The sequence below is a fragment of the Sprattus sprattus genome (genome assembly GCF_963457725.1).
Source record: "Sprattus sprattus genome assembly, chromosome: 2".
In the NCBI taxonomy this organism is placed as follows: Eukaryota; Metazoa; Chordata; class Actinopteri; order Clupeiformes; family Clupeidae; genus Sprattus; species Sprattus sprattus.
Genome location: NC_137921.1, coordinates 26,671,970 through 26,688,250, shown reverse-complemented (window position 1 = coordinate 26,688,250; position 16,281 = coordinate 26,671,970). Strand labels below are relative to the sequence as shown.

Genomic DNA, 16,281 nt, shown 5'->3' with positions numbered 1-16,281 from the left:
ACACATCCCTGCAGTTTTACATTCAGATGAAGTATTTAACTGTATTTCTCTTCCATTATCAAGCACATATGTAATGGTTTTACATTATGTCCAGTGTCTTAGGTGTGCATCGTTCTTTTCCCCAGGTTTTAAATAGCATTCAAACAGAGCATCTTTGCTAATAATGTGTAGAGGTGGTGAAGCATTGTCTGGCATGTAGGGCCAGTTAAAATGAGAACAGTGATGTTGTATAGCTATCATTTATAAGCATGTTATTAGACCAACCATGTAAAATCCCACAGTTGTTACTAGGAGTCCCCCACATACTTTGGCCCATTTTGCGTAACCTCCCATGACTTTGCAGAGGAATAGACCTTTTACTCCACAATTTCCACTCGGTTCTAATCCCACAGGACAGTACTATATCTACTGCCAGCGTTTGAGACGAGAAGAATCTATACATCAACCCCCCTTTGTAGACTGGTCTTTCTGTCACTGCGGGCAATACCTGGAAACAGCAAAGAAAGATGGTCCTTATTCCTCTGCCTCGTATGCAGGCTTACCCATTCACAGTTAGTCAGATGTATCCACGTGGCTCTCTCAGCTATTTTGACTGACTGTGGTAAATGTTGACAGTAGCACTTGGTCTGCTCTGTCCCACTTGGGCAAGTGGAAGTGTTTTCTTTAGAGGCTGTTGATTAGGACCCAATCTCCTGGCCCAACCTTGGATTCAGCCTCACAGTGTTCCTGTGTAGGGGAGAGAAGTCTGAGAGCATTTAGTTTCAACATCATCTTTGCCATGTATTTTCAATCTCTTCTTAATTAGTTTATAGAGCATGTTTTTGAAACATAATCTGCATTTTAAATATCTGCCCCGTTTCAGACTCTTCAAAAGTAATGGGTTATGTGTATGACTGCTTTTAGATGTCTCTTTCTTTTTCTGTTCTGTGCATGTTATTCTCTGGTTACTGCTCTGCAGGCATCAAAGTCACACAAAACAAAACAAAACAAAAATCATTGGCTTTCTTGCCACCATTAACGTAAGCTTTTCTCTGTTTGGCGCAACCAATAATGCAAAAACATTTTCAAAGCTGTGTTTACAATTTTCTTTTTGTTGTAGACATTTTAAATCCATCTCTTATTCCCTTTATCATGTACGTCTTCTTATTTTTGACGCACTTTTACCCATTTCTAAGTCATTTTATGTATTTCTCTTAATACCTTTAACTGATATTGAAACCTTTTAAATTACCTTTTAGTTTATTCTTCACACTAGGGTTAGTTATGTTTCTATTTTCAGACTCTCATAGTTTGTTCTTGAGATCGCAATGCTGAGTCAACCCGAGCCCGACCAGAGGTCCTCCATCTCACTCGTTTTGTGAGGAGGTTGAGGCCAGGGAATTTCCCTGGGGTGATCAGTCCCCTACTGGTTCCGTGTCAAGGCATCTCAGTAATGCGAAATCTTTAATTACATAAATTATTACTATAGTTATGTGTTTAACCCATTGTAAAACGTTCATCTCAACCCCACAGAAAAATAACACACAAGTATTAGTATATTAGAGTATCTCTGACTCTTTTTTCTTTATCTCTTAAGGAGACTCCTTAAATTCAAAATCTTGTTTCCACATAAAACTGTGCATTACACAGTCAGCATTTCCTTGTATTGCCATATGTTTCATATCCCCTTCTAACTGGGGTATGTCATCAATTTTAGATCCCTTGTTTCCCATTTTCTCTTATTGTTAAAATCCGGCTAGACAGGTATGTCTCTATACATTTCAGACTATATCCTTCTCTTTAGCCCTTTTTTCTTTCTTTTAACAATCCACCAAGAGGCCTACCAGAAGACCCAACAGGAAAACAGAAATGGAAAAATTGTGTTCCCTTCATACAAGGCAAACAGGAATGTATACAGAAATATCCGGAGAAAATAGGCCTAGGAAGTTTTCAAATTCAGACACAAGCACTATCCTTCACATAAGGAAAATGGCATTCTTTACATATAGCCTTTACCATTTAAAACAAAACTGAACGGTACCCTTCCTTCCACCCTTCATAGAAGGCAAACAACCGGAAGGTGAACAGTGCTTATATAACCATATAGCGCACGCTATCCTTCACATAAGGCAATTGGCATACTTTACATATAACCTTTAGAACGGTACCCTTTTTTTCCCTTCGACAAGGTGCTATCCTTCACATAAGGCAAATAGCAGGAACGTGAACAGTGTTATATAACCTTAGCGCATCTCTGAATAGGAAAATTACAGACAGGAGTCTCTCTAACTCTTGCAATTCGTTCAACACACGGGGCAAACAGGAATAAATCCCTCCATGAACCTTAGTTCCCCTTTCCACCCCACGGCAAACAGGCAAAAAGTTAGTCACAAACCCCACTTGAAGACAAGTGTACGTAAAACCGAAACAAACAAGAACCACATACTATCGTACACTTACATGAAACAAACAATATACTCACAAACAGTCGGAGTCCACCCCCTATAGTCAAATTAAATTCCTTCACTCTCGGCTCTCCCCGCTGGCAGGCCCTGGCCTCCTTCCAATTCAAGTTGGAGGTCTTTAGAAAAAACGAGTCTCGTACTCCTCCATACGGTTCAGGTCCTGATGATTAGCCCAGCAAGGAGAGTCGAAGAGGTTGTTGGAATCCCGGACAAGCCCCCAATTATGATACGTGAAAAATCAACCTAGTTAGTTCAGGACTCCGGAGCTGCATGAAAGTATATTTATTAGACAGACAAACAACAACAATTGCAATTGGGCTCCCCTACCAGCCGAGGCTGACAGTGAAGCAATGATAAACACTTCGCACAAGGTTTATATAGACAGAAGTTTCAGCTTTCAGCAGGGATGATCACGTGGTGGATTTCTCACGTCCGAGGCTCCCTGTCTTGCAAGGATGGCAGTTTTGCACAAGGTCGGAAGAAGCACAGTTCCTTTCTTATCTCCTCTGGTCTAAACATGTTCTTGTTCATATGCAGACTTAGTGGCACCTAATATTCTAGTTACACACACAGAGAGAAAAGCCATGCTCCTGCTGTCATAAGCACATAATTCACAGGAATATATTCAAACAAGTCACTTGATTATTATATTCTTAAGTCATTAACAGTGTTTGGAAATAATCTCTATCAATGGGCCTCCTTTCAAACCATGCTGGAGACCAATGGTGAGGTGTGCACCCTAACAACCGGACGAACGACAGTCCTGCAACATACCATCTACTCGCAGCACAGCGTCCCAAACAGTGTCCCTACCGCCTGTCACCCACTAAACAGCGCATTGTCATGGAACAACTCAACGACATGTTAGCCCAAGGCATAGTGGGGCATCTCCTGTGGTTCTCATACCGAAAAAAGATGGAAGCCATCGATTCTGTGTGGACTACCGGCGTCTGAATGCTGTCACCGAGAATGATGCGCATCCTTTACCAACCATCCAAGAGATCCTAGACTCATTGTCCGGAGCCACCGTCTTCTCTAATTTGGATCTTAACAGTGGCTATTTGCAAGTTGCCATGGATCCTCTTAGTGTTCACATGACTGCTTTAGTCACTCCTCCTGGCCTATACCATTTTAAAGTAATGCCCTTTGGTTTAAAAAATGTGCCTGCTTCCTTCCAGCGGCTCATGGAAATGGTTTTAGGTGAGCTGAGGGGCCGAATTTGTTTTGTTTATCTGGATGATATAATTGTATATTCCAGCTCCACAAGAAATCACCTGCAAGATCTGCAGGAAGTCTTTGACAAACTGAAATTGGCCAGCCTCACGCTGAATCTGAAAAAATGTAGATTCTGTCAGACCAACATCAAGTTCCTGGGACATATCGTTAACCCTCAGGGAATCCAACCCGATCCAGCCAAGATCACGGCGGTAATGCACTTCCCCACTCCAACCACCCTCAAAGAGGTACAACGCTTCCTTGGTATGGCTGGGTGGTATCACCGTTTTGTGCCTGGGTTTTCTCAGGTGGCCGAGCCTCTGAACACCTTGAAGAAGAAGGGAGTGAGGTTCAAGTGGACCGAAGCATGTCAGAAGTCTTTTGACACCCTCAAGAACTTCTTGACCACTCTGCCTATTCTGGGCCACCCCAACTTCCAGTTACACTTGTGGTGTACACGGACGCCAGTGATACGGGACTGGGTGCGGTACTCACACAGCAGACCGGTGTTAGCACTGACGAGGTATTGGCATATGCGTCCCGGACCCTCAACAGTGCAGAAAGGAATTATATACCATGATATATACCACCACAGAGCGTGAGTGCTTGGCCATCGTCTGAGTGGCAGTACTACCTGGAGTCTAGGCTATTCACTGTAGTCACTGACCATGTGGCTCTGAAGTGGATCCAGTCGCTTAATCCGTTGGGCCTTACGTTTGCAAAAATTCCACTTTGTACTGGAATATCGAAAGGGCAGGCTGTGTGTGCCGGATGCTCTGTCACGCATATCCAATCCTCCTGAAGTGCCTCCTACCCGTAATACCTTTCAGGCAGGTCTGGTGAAGTCTCCCTGTAAGAAGAGCAAGTCCAATCCAGTGTTTCCTCTGGATGATGACCAAGTCTGGAAGGGCCCAGCAAGCGGATTCCACCATCATGGAAATACACCAAAGTCTCTCTGAAGAAGGAGAGAACAGCAAGTTCCATGACAAATTCTGCATCTTGGAGGACAAAATGTATCTAAGAACAGAGGATCTGGATCTCCCAAACTCCACCCACTACCGACTATACATTCCGCTGAGTCTAGCTTATGAAGTGATCCAAGCGTACCATGATACCCCTTTGTGTGGTCACCTTGAGTGTTCAAGACCTATCGGCGAGTGAGAGAAATGGTGTATTGGCTGGGAATGTGGAAAGCTGTAAAAAAGTACCTCCAGGAGTGCCCTATCTGTCAACAGTACAAACCGGATGTGAACCGACCAGCGGGAAAGATACAACAGACAGTGGTCCATCACCCAAATGTGATGCTGGGCGTTGACCTTATGGGACCACTGCCTAGGAGCCCCTAAAGAAATACACCTTTTAGTGGTGGTGGATTATTTTTTGTCTTGGGTGGAACTTTTTCCACTTCGAAGGGCTATTTCGCCAGTTATCATCCAACTCCTTCTGTTCCAGTTGGGGGGCCGTGTCTAAGCTCACAACGGCAAACGAATTACACGGAAAGAGTGAACTCTCGCACTCTGAAAGCTATGCTAGCATCTTATGTGGGGGAACAGCATAACCAGTGGGATAGATTACTTCCTGAATTCCGGTTTGCTCTGAATAGCGCGGTTCAGGAATCTCTTGGAGCTACCCCGGCTGGAGCCCACCTAGGAAAAAAACTGATAGGACCCGTCGACCGTATCCTGCAGGTCACAACTCCCCCTCCAGGATCCTCCTCGTATGGAATTGTGGACCAGCAGAAAGCCATGTTAAAACTCATTGAGAGCAGCAGAGCTAAGGCCAGACTCCAACAACAGCGGAATTATGACAAAAATCGCCGGGAGGTAACCTACAAACCTCAAGACCGGGTATGTTTACGTCACCATCCCCAGTCAAAGGCACGAAATCTGTTTACCGCTAAACTTGCCCCCCGGTGGATTGGACCCTACCGGGTGGTGAGAAGACTAGGGCCGATCAACTATATTGTCTCTCATGAGAAAACGGGAGAGGACCCCCATACCATCAATGTGGTAGACCTAAAACCATGTTATCCCACTGCGGAAGAGCTGGACCTACATCAAAAGGGCAAACTACGACAACTCTTTATGGATGACTCCTCTGATTTGGAATTTCTTGGGTTCCCCTAACTGAGCTGGTTATGGGGTTTTCCTATCTTTAAAACTAGTGCATCCACGCTATGTCTTTTCTCATGGGAGGGAGAGTGTGGCGTGTTCATGGAGCCTTCACCATGCTCGCCTATTTTTCCTAATGCCTCTCCTTATTTTTCGTTTATATTTATTAATGAACGTGTTCTGGCTCTTTTTCTAATGCCTCTCCTTATTTTTCGTTTATATTTACTAATTAACGTGTTTTGGCTCTTTTTCTGTTGGTCGGGTCTTGGGCTCACGTCTCTGGGTGAGTAGGCTAATGAATGGAGCGTCATTGGCCACGGTGGTGGCCTCCATATAGTACTTCCTGTTTAGGAAGAAAGTTTGAGATGTTTTGGATGGATGCCGGTCGGATGTCCGAGAAGAACAGCGAGATTCAGCAGCAAGATCTTTTGTGATTGGGAATTACGATGTACTGTGATTGGGAATTGCGATACTGTGATTAGGAGTAGGCGACGTGCCGTGGATTACCTAGTAGGAACATTCCGACGGGCCGTGGATTACCTGGTAGGAACATGCCGACGTTCTAACATTGACAGTTATCTACCTGGTAGGAACATTTCGACATTATCCCAGTTGCGTCTCCTTCCCCTCAATCAGTCTACACTATAATCCGACGTGTCGGCTGGCAACTCACCGACAGTACCGACACTCTGTTTGCGTCTCCTTTCAGGCGTCTAGCCATCCTCCGACGTTACAATTCTCTTCTTTTCTCTCTCGTTCGCCTGGACACACGCACACACCCACCCACTCACCGACACCAGACTCGGCTTTATATCATGTTCGACTAAAGTTTGCTAGCGTCGTGTAACACGATGTATTGGATTTTATATGGGTATTGTGTGTATTGTTAAGTTGGCTGGCGTGTTGAACGTATATTTGTATGTGTATGGGTTAATAAGATGCTGTCTTATTGATAAGGAAGTTAACCGAGTTTGTGAGAGAAACTGTTGATGCCTTGTTCTTTTCTTTTCCTGTTTATATTTAGTTTTGTTCCTCAAACTGCTCCTGCCCATGTCAATATCCAATACAATAACTTCTGGATAATTAATTTGCCTGGCTCTGGTCATTGTCTGCCCCCAACCCCTGAGCTAGCCACTGCAGGTCCAATATTCCGCCTTATCACTTTTAGTGCAGTATTGGGGCTGGTAGGGAGAGTGGCCTTGGTAACTTTTCCTGTGACGTTCCCTCCAAACCAGTGGCGGCTCGCCCATAGGGTGCGCTGGGGCTCCGCCCCCCCGCTGACCTGACTGCCTGTTTTTCTTTTCTTTTCTTTTTTAAATAATCTCTCATTTTGAAAAAATAACCTGTGTTAATACAATGATATTGATGATTTTGCTTTAGAATGGGTTTAGAACTCTCCAAAATTATATTTACATTACATTCACTTTCAAGTTCCACGTTTAAAACGTGAACGTTTATCATTTTTGGTGTAGTAGCCAATAGGATGTCTTGCCGGGGCTCCTGGTCGATCAGCCCGTGTGTGCTGTATTTAAGCCAATGGCTCCCCTGTTGCTAGGCAAAAAAGAATACACATCCGCCAATCATCGTCGAGGAATTTTATGGGTTACGGGCGCTGAAGGCTAGAGCCCCTACCAAGATGCACCACTGCTTGTTAACAGGTATTTTCCATTCTAGCAGAGAAGTGTTAGCATGGCGACGTCGGATGTAGTTGTGGGAGCTCAGCTAGCCCCAAATTCAGTCAAATCCTTACATCTGCATCCCTTTGGAAGAAGAACTTTTGCGGAAAAGCTAATTGTTAAACAACTCGGACCAGACAAGCCAGAAGTAAAAATAACCCACAGACGCGAGAAAAGGGGAAAACATACACCAGCAGCTTTTCCCGAGATTGGTTCGATCGAAAGGCATGGCTATCTGTGGGTATGTCAATGCCATCTTTTGTTTTCTTTGCCTGCTGTTTAAAACAAGTGCGTGTGATAGACAGTTCGTGGACACAGACAGGAATGACAGAACTGAAGCATTGGTCAGAGCGCGTTTAAAAACATGTACGGTTAAGAGTGCAATTTGTTGTTTCTAAGTTGTGAGCTGTTACTGTTTCATACCAGTTAAAATAATCTTTCTTCTCATACTCATACAGCTGCAGTGTTAGGTTAGCGGGATCGGGATGCGACCCCGGGTCGCTGGCGTGGTAACCAGTGACTAACCCAGTAGGCTAGTGAGGACCCAGACGCAGAGATAAACTCAAAACTTTGGTTTATTAGTTTTTCGTCAAACAGTCAATAATAAGAAGGGAAGACGTCGACAGCAAAAATGAGAAGTGGAATACAAAGCACAGAAGATCTCCAACAGGGAATAATCCAAACGCAAAAAGTAGTTTCCAAAAGGTAAAAATCCAATGCACAAAGAACAGTCAGAATGGCAAAAGGCCTAACAAAGGAAGCTAACGAAAATGTAGCTCTAGCTCACCCACGGGAGAAAAAGAATAAAGAGTTCCAGAGACCGCTGTTAGAGAAACAGCGAAACGTGGCGAGAACCACGCAAAACCCAGCACAGGAGAATTCTCACTTGGGAGTAGTGTTCACACGGGACAGGAGTGTCTGAGCAAACGTCGCGATGACATGACAAGCTGGTACAGGGTTTTTATACTCTAGCTACAAGGGTAATTGATTGCTAACAGTAATATAAATCAGGTGTGGCACAGGAGGACAAAGGAAAATAATAAAACAAGTCTTTAGGCCACTAGATGTCGCCAATGACAAAAGTCGTGACGACAGAAGTTCAAAGTCATGACAGTACCCCCCCCTTTAGGGGCGTCTCCCGACGACCCCTGGGCGATCAGGGTGCTCATGGTGAAAGTCTTTGATTAGTGAGTCATCAAAAATGTTCCGGGCCGGAACCCAAGAGCGCTCCTCTGCGTTATAACCCTCCCAGTCCACCAGGTACTGTAACCCGCGCCCAACCCGACGGGAGTCCAGCAACCGGCGAACTGTGAAGGCGGGCTGTCCACCCACGATGCGGGGGGTGGGAGGGGGCCTGGCAGCCGGAGCCAGAGGAGAGGTGAGAAGGGGTCGCAGCAGGGACACATGGAATGAGGGGTTGATCCTCAGGGTGCGAGGAAGCTGGAGCTTGTAGGTCACCGGGTTGATCCTCCGGACGATCTTGAATGGACCGATAAACCTGGGAGCCAGCTTGCGAGACTCCACTCGCAAGGGGATGTCCCGTGCAGATAACCACACCCTCTGCCCTGGACGGAAGGATGGAGCAGGTCTCCGGCGCCGGTTGGCCTGGGACTGTGTGGTCCTCGCGGTGCGGACCAGGTTCTGCCAGGTCCGTCTACACCTTCTCATGAAGTGCTGGACAGAGGGCACCCCAACGTCCTCCTCCTGCTCTGCAAACAAGGGAGGCTGGAACCCGAACTGGCACTGAAAAGGAGACAGGTTAGTGGCAGAAGACTGGAGGGTGTTGTGGGCATATTCTGCCCACGGAAGAAAAGAGCTCCAGGAGGACGCGTTGTCTGCCACCAGTGCCCTCAGGGTGGTCTCGAGCTCCTGGTTCATCCTCTCTGTCTGTCCGTTAGACTGGGGATGGAAGCCCGAGGAGAGACTGGCAGTCGCCCCAATCATTTTGCAGAAGGCCCGCCACACCCTGGAGCAGAACTGGGGACCGCGGTCGGACACAATATCCTGTGGGACACCAAACACTCGAAAGACAAAGTTAAAAGTGAGTTTTGCCGTTTCAAGTGCCGATGGTAGCTTGGGTAACGGCACAAAGCGACAGGCTTTAGAAAATCTGTCTACGATGACAAGAATTACCGTGTTACCCTCCGACACAGGAAGACCCGTCACGAAATCCATGGAGATGTGCGACCATGGCCGGTGTGGGATGGGGAGGGGGTGAAGCAACCCCTGAGGCCGCTGGTGAGGGTTCTTGCTTCGTGCACAGACAGCGCAGGCCCCGACAAAGGACTTGACATCCTCGGCCATGCCAGGCCACCAGAAATGTCTCTGCACAAACTCCAAAGTCCGTCGGACCCCAGGGTGTGCTGTGAGGCGCGAAGCATGGCCCCACTGGAGTACCTGAGACCGTACACCTCGCGGAACAAAGAGGAGGCCAGGCCTCTCTGGACCCGGGTTGGGTTCGTCCTGTTGTGCCCGTCGGACCTTGTCCTCAATTCCCCAGCGGATAGATGCCACGATCCGGGAGGAAGGAATGACGCACCTCTCCTCTTCGTCCTGGCTAGCGGAAGGGAACTGCCGGGACAAGGCGTCAGGTTTGGCGTTCTTCGAGCCTGGACGGTAGGAGATGGTGAAGTCGAACCGCCCAAAGAACAGGGACCATCGAGACTGTCGGGGGTTGAGGTGCTTGGCGACCTGGAGGTACTCGAGATTCCTGTGATCCGTCCACACCAGGAACGGATGTTGAGCACCCTCCAGCCAGTGCCTCCACTCCTCGAGCGCCAGCTTGACGGCCAGCAACTCCCGGTCCCCCACGTCGTACCGGGATTCCGCAGGACTCAGCCGGTGGGAGAAGAAGGCGCAGGGGTGGATCTTGCCATCCTGAGCCCTCTGGGAGAGTATTGCCCCAACCCCTACCTCAGAGGCATCCACCTCCACAATGAACGGCAGGGACGGATCCGGAAGGACGAGAATGGGGGCCGAAGAGAACCTTGTCTTCAGTTCGCAAAACGCCTTCTCTGCCTTAGGGGACCAGACAAACGGACCCCGACCCTTCTTGGTAAGGGCGGAGATGGGTTCTGCAATAGAGCTGAAACCTCGGATGAACCTCCTATAAAAATTTGCGAACCCCAGAAACTGCTGCACGCCCTTAACGGACTTAGGGGCCTCCCAGTCCCTCACTGCCTTGGTCTTCTTTTGGTCCATCTCAATCTGGCCCTCTCTGAGGATGTATCCCAGGAAGGTGACCTCAGGCCGGTGGAACTCGCACTTCTGGGGTTTAACGAATAAGTGGTTCTGAAGGAGTCTCTGGAGAACTCGTCGGACGTGTAGGCGATGATCCTGCAGAGACTTGGAAAAAATCAAGATATCGTCCAGGTACACAAAAACAAAGTGGTTAATCATGTCCCGGAGACAGTCATTGATTAGAGCCTGGAAGACGGCTGGGGCATTAGTAAGACCAAAGGGCATCACCTGGTATTCGTAGTGCCCCGTCGGGGTGTTGAATGCCGTCTTCCACTCGTCCCCCTTCCGGATGCGGATCAGGTGGTAGGCGCTTCGCAGGTCCAGTTTAGTAAAAATCCTAGCACCCTGAAGGAGGTCAAACGCTGTGGACATCAGTGGCAGGGGGTAACGGTTACGGATGGTTATCTTGTTTAGGCTCCGGTAATCGATACAGGGCCTCAGAGATCCATCCTTCTTGCCCACGAAGAAAAACCCCGCTCCAGCAGGGGAAGTGGACGGACGGATAAAGCCCGATGCTAGGGCATCCCTGATGTACTCGTCCATGGCCTTCCTTTCTGGACGGGAAAGGGAGAAAATCCGCCCCTTGGTAGGACTGGTGTCGGGTTGCAGCTCGATAGAGCAGTCGTATGGCCGGTGAGGGGGAAGTGACGAGGCCCGACTCTTGCTGAAGACCTCTTGTAGATCCAGATACTCCGCCGGCACCAGAGACAGTTCAGCAGGATCAGGAGGCTCGGGAAGGCAGTGAGGAGAATCGCTGAAGAGGCAGGTGGCGTGGCAGGTAGGACCCCACTCGAGGATGCGGCCTGTCACCCAGTCAAGATGGGGGTTGTGGCAGTTGAGCCACGGGAACCCCAAGACCACTGGAAAATCCGGGGAACGAATCAGGTTCAAGGAGATCCCCTCACGATGGTCTCCCAATTGTAGCCTCACCTTTGATGTGACCCGAGTCACATTTCCATCCCCCAGAGCTCGCCCATCCAGGGCAGTGACGGCAAGCGGCGTTTCAAGGGGAACCAGAGGGATCTTGAGCCTCTGTGCGAGACCCCGGTCAATGAAGTTCCCTGCCGCCCCGGAGTCTATCAGAGCCCTGCATGAATGTTCATTCTCCCCCCAGGAGATGGAGATGGGGAGATATACTGCTTGGTCAGGAGACTGGGAGGAAAGGGTTGCGCCCGTCACAACCCTCCCCTGGTTGGACGGACGACCCCTTTTCCCGAGAGCTCGGGACATGAGGATCGGAGATGACCTGTTTCGCCACAGTACAGGCAGAGACCCTCACGCATCCGCCGTTCCTTCTCTCGGGCTGACAGTCTGGTCCCTCCCAACTGCATAGGCTCAGGATCCTCACTCGACTTGGACCTCCAAGAGCCTGCCGGTAGAACCCAAGAGACCCCCTGGTCCCCACGGCGCTCGCTCATACGGTTGTCCAAACGCACGGCGTGGGAAATCAGAGGCTCTAGCTCAGTGGGGCACCCGATTGAGGCCAAGCCATCCTTCAGGGCGTCCGACAATCCGTGGTGAAAGGCTGTTGCCAAAGACTTCTCGTTCCATCCACTCTCCTCTGCGAGAGTGCGGAACTCTATGGCGTAGTCCGACACCGAACGCCTCCCCTGCCGAATGGTCATCAGCTGCTTGGCAGTGTCTGGCCCAGTCGTTGACTGGTCAAAGACCATTAACATCTCCTGCTGGAAATCCCCAAAGGACGAGCAGACTGAGCCCTGCTTTGCCCAGACTGCAGTAGCCCATTTCAGGGCCTTGCCTGTTAGGAGAGTGATAATGTAAGCCACGCGGAGGCGGTCAGAGGAAAAAGCCCGGGGCTGGAGCTCGAAGATCAGGTCGCATTGGGTTAGGAAGCCTCGACAACCCCCCTTTTCGCCGTCATAGCGTGGTGGCTGGGAAACCCGGGGTTCTGCAGAGGAATGTGGGACAGGAGCATCAGGTAGATGCTGTGCAGCGCCTCTCTGGTCCAGTTGTTGCAGGTGCTGGTTGTGGCGTAGTAAACCCTCCTGCTGGCATGCAATATCTGCCCTTTGGCGGCCAAGGTCCTCCTGCTGGCGAGTCATGCTGTCCTGCTGGGACGTAAGCAGTGCCTGCTGGTGGGCCATATTCTCACGCTGAGACGCCAGCTCTGCCTGCTGACGATTGACCTCCTCCTGCTGGCGAGCCGCTGCTTCCTTGTGCTGCACTAATGCTTGCTCGTGCTGGTCCAGACGGGTGTGGCTTGACTGTAGGTCTAAAGTTAAGGCCTGGAACATCTGCTCGATTCTGGACATTTGCTCTGCTAGGTCCATAATGATCGCGACGTTCTGTTAGGTTAGCGGGATCGGGATGCGACCCCGGGTCGCTGGCGTGGTAACCAGTGACTAACCCAGTAGGCTAGTGAGGACCCAGACGCAGAGATAAACTCAAAACTTTGGTTTATTAGTTTTTCGTCAAACAGTCAATAATAAGAAGGGAAGACGTCGACAGCAAAAATGAGAAGTGGAATACAAAGCACAGAAGATCTCCAACAGGGAATAATCCAAACGCAAAAAGTAGTTTCCAAAAGGTAAAAATCCAATGCACAAAGAACAGTCAGAATGGCAAAAGGCCTAACAAAGGAAGCTAACGAAAATGTAGCTCTAGCTCACCCACGGGAGAAAAAGAATAAAGAGTTCCAGAGACCGCTGTTAGAGAAACAGCGAAACGTGGCGAGAACCACGCAAAACCCAGCACAGGAGAATTCTCACTTGGGAGTAGTGTTCACACGGGACAGGAGTGTCTGAGCAAACGTCGCGATGACATGACAAGCTGGTACAGGGTTTTTATACTCTAGCTACAAGGGTAATTGATTGCTAACAGTAATATAAATCAGGTGTGGCACAGGAGGACAAAGGAAAATAATAAAACAAGTCTTTAGGCCACTAGATGTCGCCAATGACAAAAGTCGTGACGACAGAAGTTCAAAGTCATGACATGCAGTATACATGTCTTTAAAAAAACTAAATTGTTGTAGTAGTTGTAGTAACAAAAAACTGTTGTTCCCTAGTATAATTTATCGTTATGTGTTGGCACTTTCTATCTGGACATGGACCATAATAAACATGTAACTTGTTCATTATCATTACCTGTGAAACAGTTGATTTCTACAGGGCAGATATATTAATATTGTCTTTAGACCATTGGTATTGACTGGTTTGAGTTATTTTATTGGTATAGGCAAGGGGCTGTTTTAAAACTGAGCAGCACTTCTCTGCATCACGTCTCGTTTTTAATTTATTGGCCTACATGAAATAGCGAACAACAAATTTATCATTGTGAATGATTTGGCATCTCCGGCTGGCCACCCGAAAATGCACCAGAATGCAGGAAATCACATCTACGAAATTCAAAAATTTCTGGGGGAGAACCCCCAGACCCCCCGCTCAAATAGCCCCACCAAAAAAAATAATCACCAGCCGCCACTGCTCCAAACGTCTGGCGCCCCACCGAACATTTCTTTCTACAGGGCCACTCAGTGGCGGCGCCAGAGATTTTTTTCTGGTGGTGCTATGGGGCTGCTCGGCGTTTTACTGAGGGTGCTATGAATTTAGGGTGATAGCATATGAGTCTCATTTTTCTCTACTACAACACCTCCCCACCATATCGTCACATATGTTTAGACGTTTGATCTCTAATGAGTCTTTGGGGTACATAAAAAGCGTCATTCAAATCGATCGTATTATCATTAGGCTACTTCTGACGGACGCGCACAAAGCTGCGTTCATCTCCGACGGTCAAAATGGATGCAGCATGTTATAGATAACGTAATCCCAAATACTTCACTTACTTCAGTGTGTGGATTTAAGTTTGCGCCAGATGACTACCAGGTCACCACTACCATGTGCGACAAATTAAACTAAACATACCAAGTTCAATACACTTCTAACTAAAGACGGCAGATTAGAATATCAGATAGAATTAACTTAAAAAGGCAAAGAGTCAGAAATGCTTTCAAAAAGTGTAGGCTATATTATTTTAGGTCACAATCAATAAAAACATGAATGAGACCAATAGAAACCACAATAATAAGAGATCAAAAAGTGCGCACAAAACTATGCTTAAAACATCCCTTAATTGTTTCCTAATTATTTCTGCCATTACATTGATCTCATTCTGCACGTCATGGTGCACATACTTTGCATTTGACGGGTTGTTATCTAACTTTTTCTGAACGGTTTTATCAAATTTTCCAATTACAGATAGCAACTCGCGGACATTACCCCTGTTTGCTGAATCCTCATCTTCAATGTGGCCTCGCTGTGAGATCCCCTGACAAGCAGTGAAGCGCAAGCTTTCCACAACATTTTTGTAATATTGGTCTTTTCGGACCATCCTGGGCGTTCATGCTTAAGTCACCCAGGGTGCTAGCAGCATGGCTAGCAGCGCCCTCAGTAGAGGTGAAGGGTTGACTTGGACCAGGATGTTCCTCTTCCTCTTCCTCTACATCAGAATCCAACACCTCTTGCATTTTTCTTCCTCTTGAACATCTTATTCAACTCGAGGAAATTTGCGGATCAAATACCGATCCATTTTCGTGATTTTGTGAACGCTTGACTTAGAATTGACCGCTCGCGAGGATTACTGTTACTTAAGGCTGATTCATGCTTCCTTACGTAAGCGTAAGCGCAAGCGCAAGAGGCCGCGCAAGCCCCTTGCGCGACCCTTGCGCGACTTCTTACGTCTTGCGTGCGTCGGCCCCTTTTTCTAGACTTGCGTCATTTTTTACGTAAGCCCTTACGCGAGCCTCGCAGCCTGCATTCTATCAACGAATGATACGAGATGAGGTTACTAAAATATTCTGCATGTCTACTCAGTTTTACAGTGCTTCCCAAGTAAAGGTTTGAAAATAACTTCAAGCTTCAGACTTTCTGTTAGGGAACCTGTTATCTATCTGCAGAGCAAATGTCAGGCTCATACAAAAACATTAACGTGAATTACTTGATGCTAATACCTAGCGCAGTGTCTATAGGATTTTCCATATACGTTAGCATTAAGCTAACGTATTTTCTACCACAGTAAAACATGCAATACTATGTGATTGTTTTTAGAAAACGAATGTTACGAGATGAGATTACTCAAATGTAGTCTGCATGTCTGCTCAGTTTAACAGTGCTACCCAAGCAAAGGTTTGAAAAGAACTTCAAGCTTCAGACTTTCTGTTAGGGAAACCGCTTTCTATCTGCCAGGCAAATGGCAGGCTCATGACAACACGCGCAACCTTTGGGAGCATGAACTGCACCGAGTAAATTTTGCGCAACCGTTAACCCCCAACGCTGTAGCATGCAGCCGTTTTTAGCCTACTACTCATTGAACAATCACGTTCACGCGTAACGTGTCTGTGTCGTGCTACGTGAACAATCTGTTTATTTCAATCTGTTATTTTCTTTTGTGATTAAAATATTATTATCACACAATACATTTTATTAAGAACTCAGAATGAAATTAAATAACAATAATAGGCCTAAATAAACCATTATTTTCTTGGGGGTGCTATGGCCAATCTAGGGGGTGCTCTAGCACCCCCTAGCCCCCCCCGGCGCCGCCACTGGGGCCACTACTTCGCTACAGTGTGTG

At 47.6% G+C, this 16,281-nt stretch overlaps 1 protein-coding gene across 1 annotated transcript in view; it reads left to right on the top strand.

The window, feature by feature from the left end:
• Window positions 1-16,281, top strand: part of agbl4 (AGBL carboxypeptidase 4) — a gene marked incomplete at both ends in the record, with an annotated part of 551,901 nt that overhangs the window by 480,398 nt on the left and 55,222 nt on the right. The window lies entirely within an intron of this gene.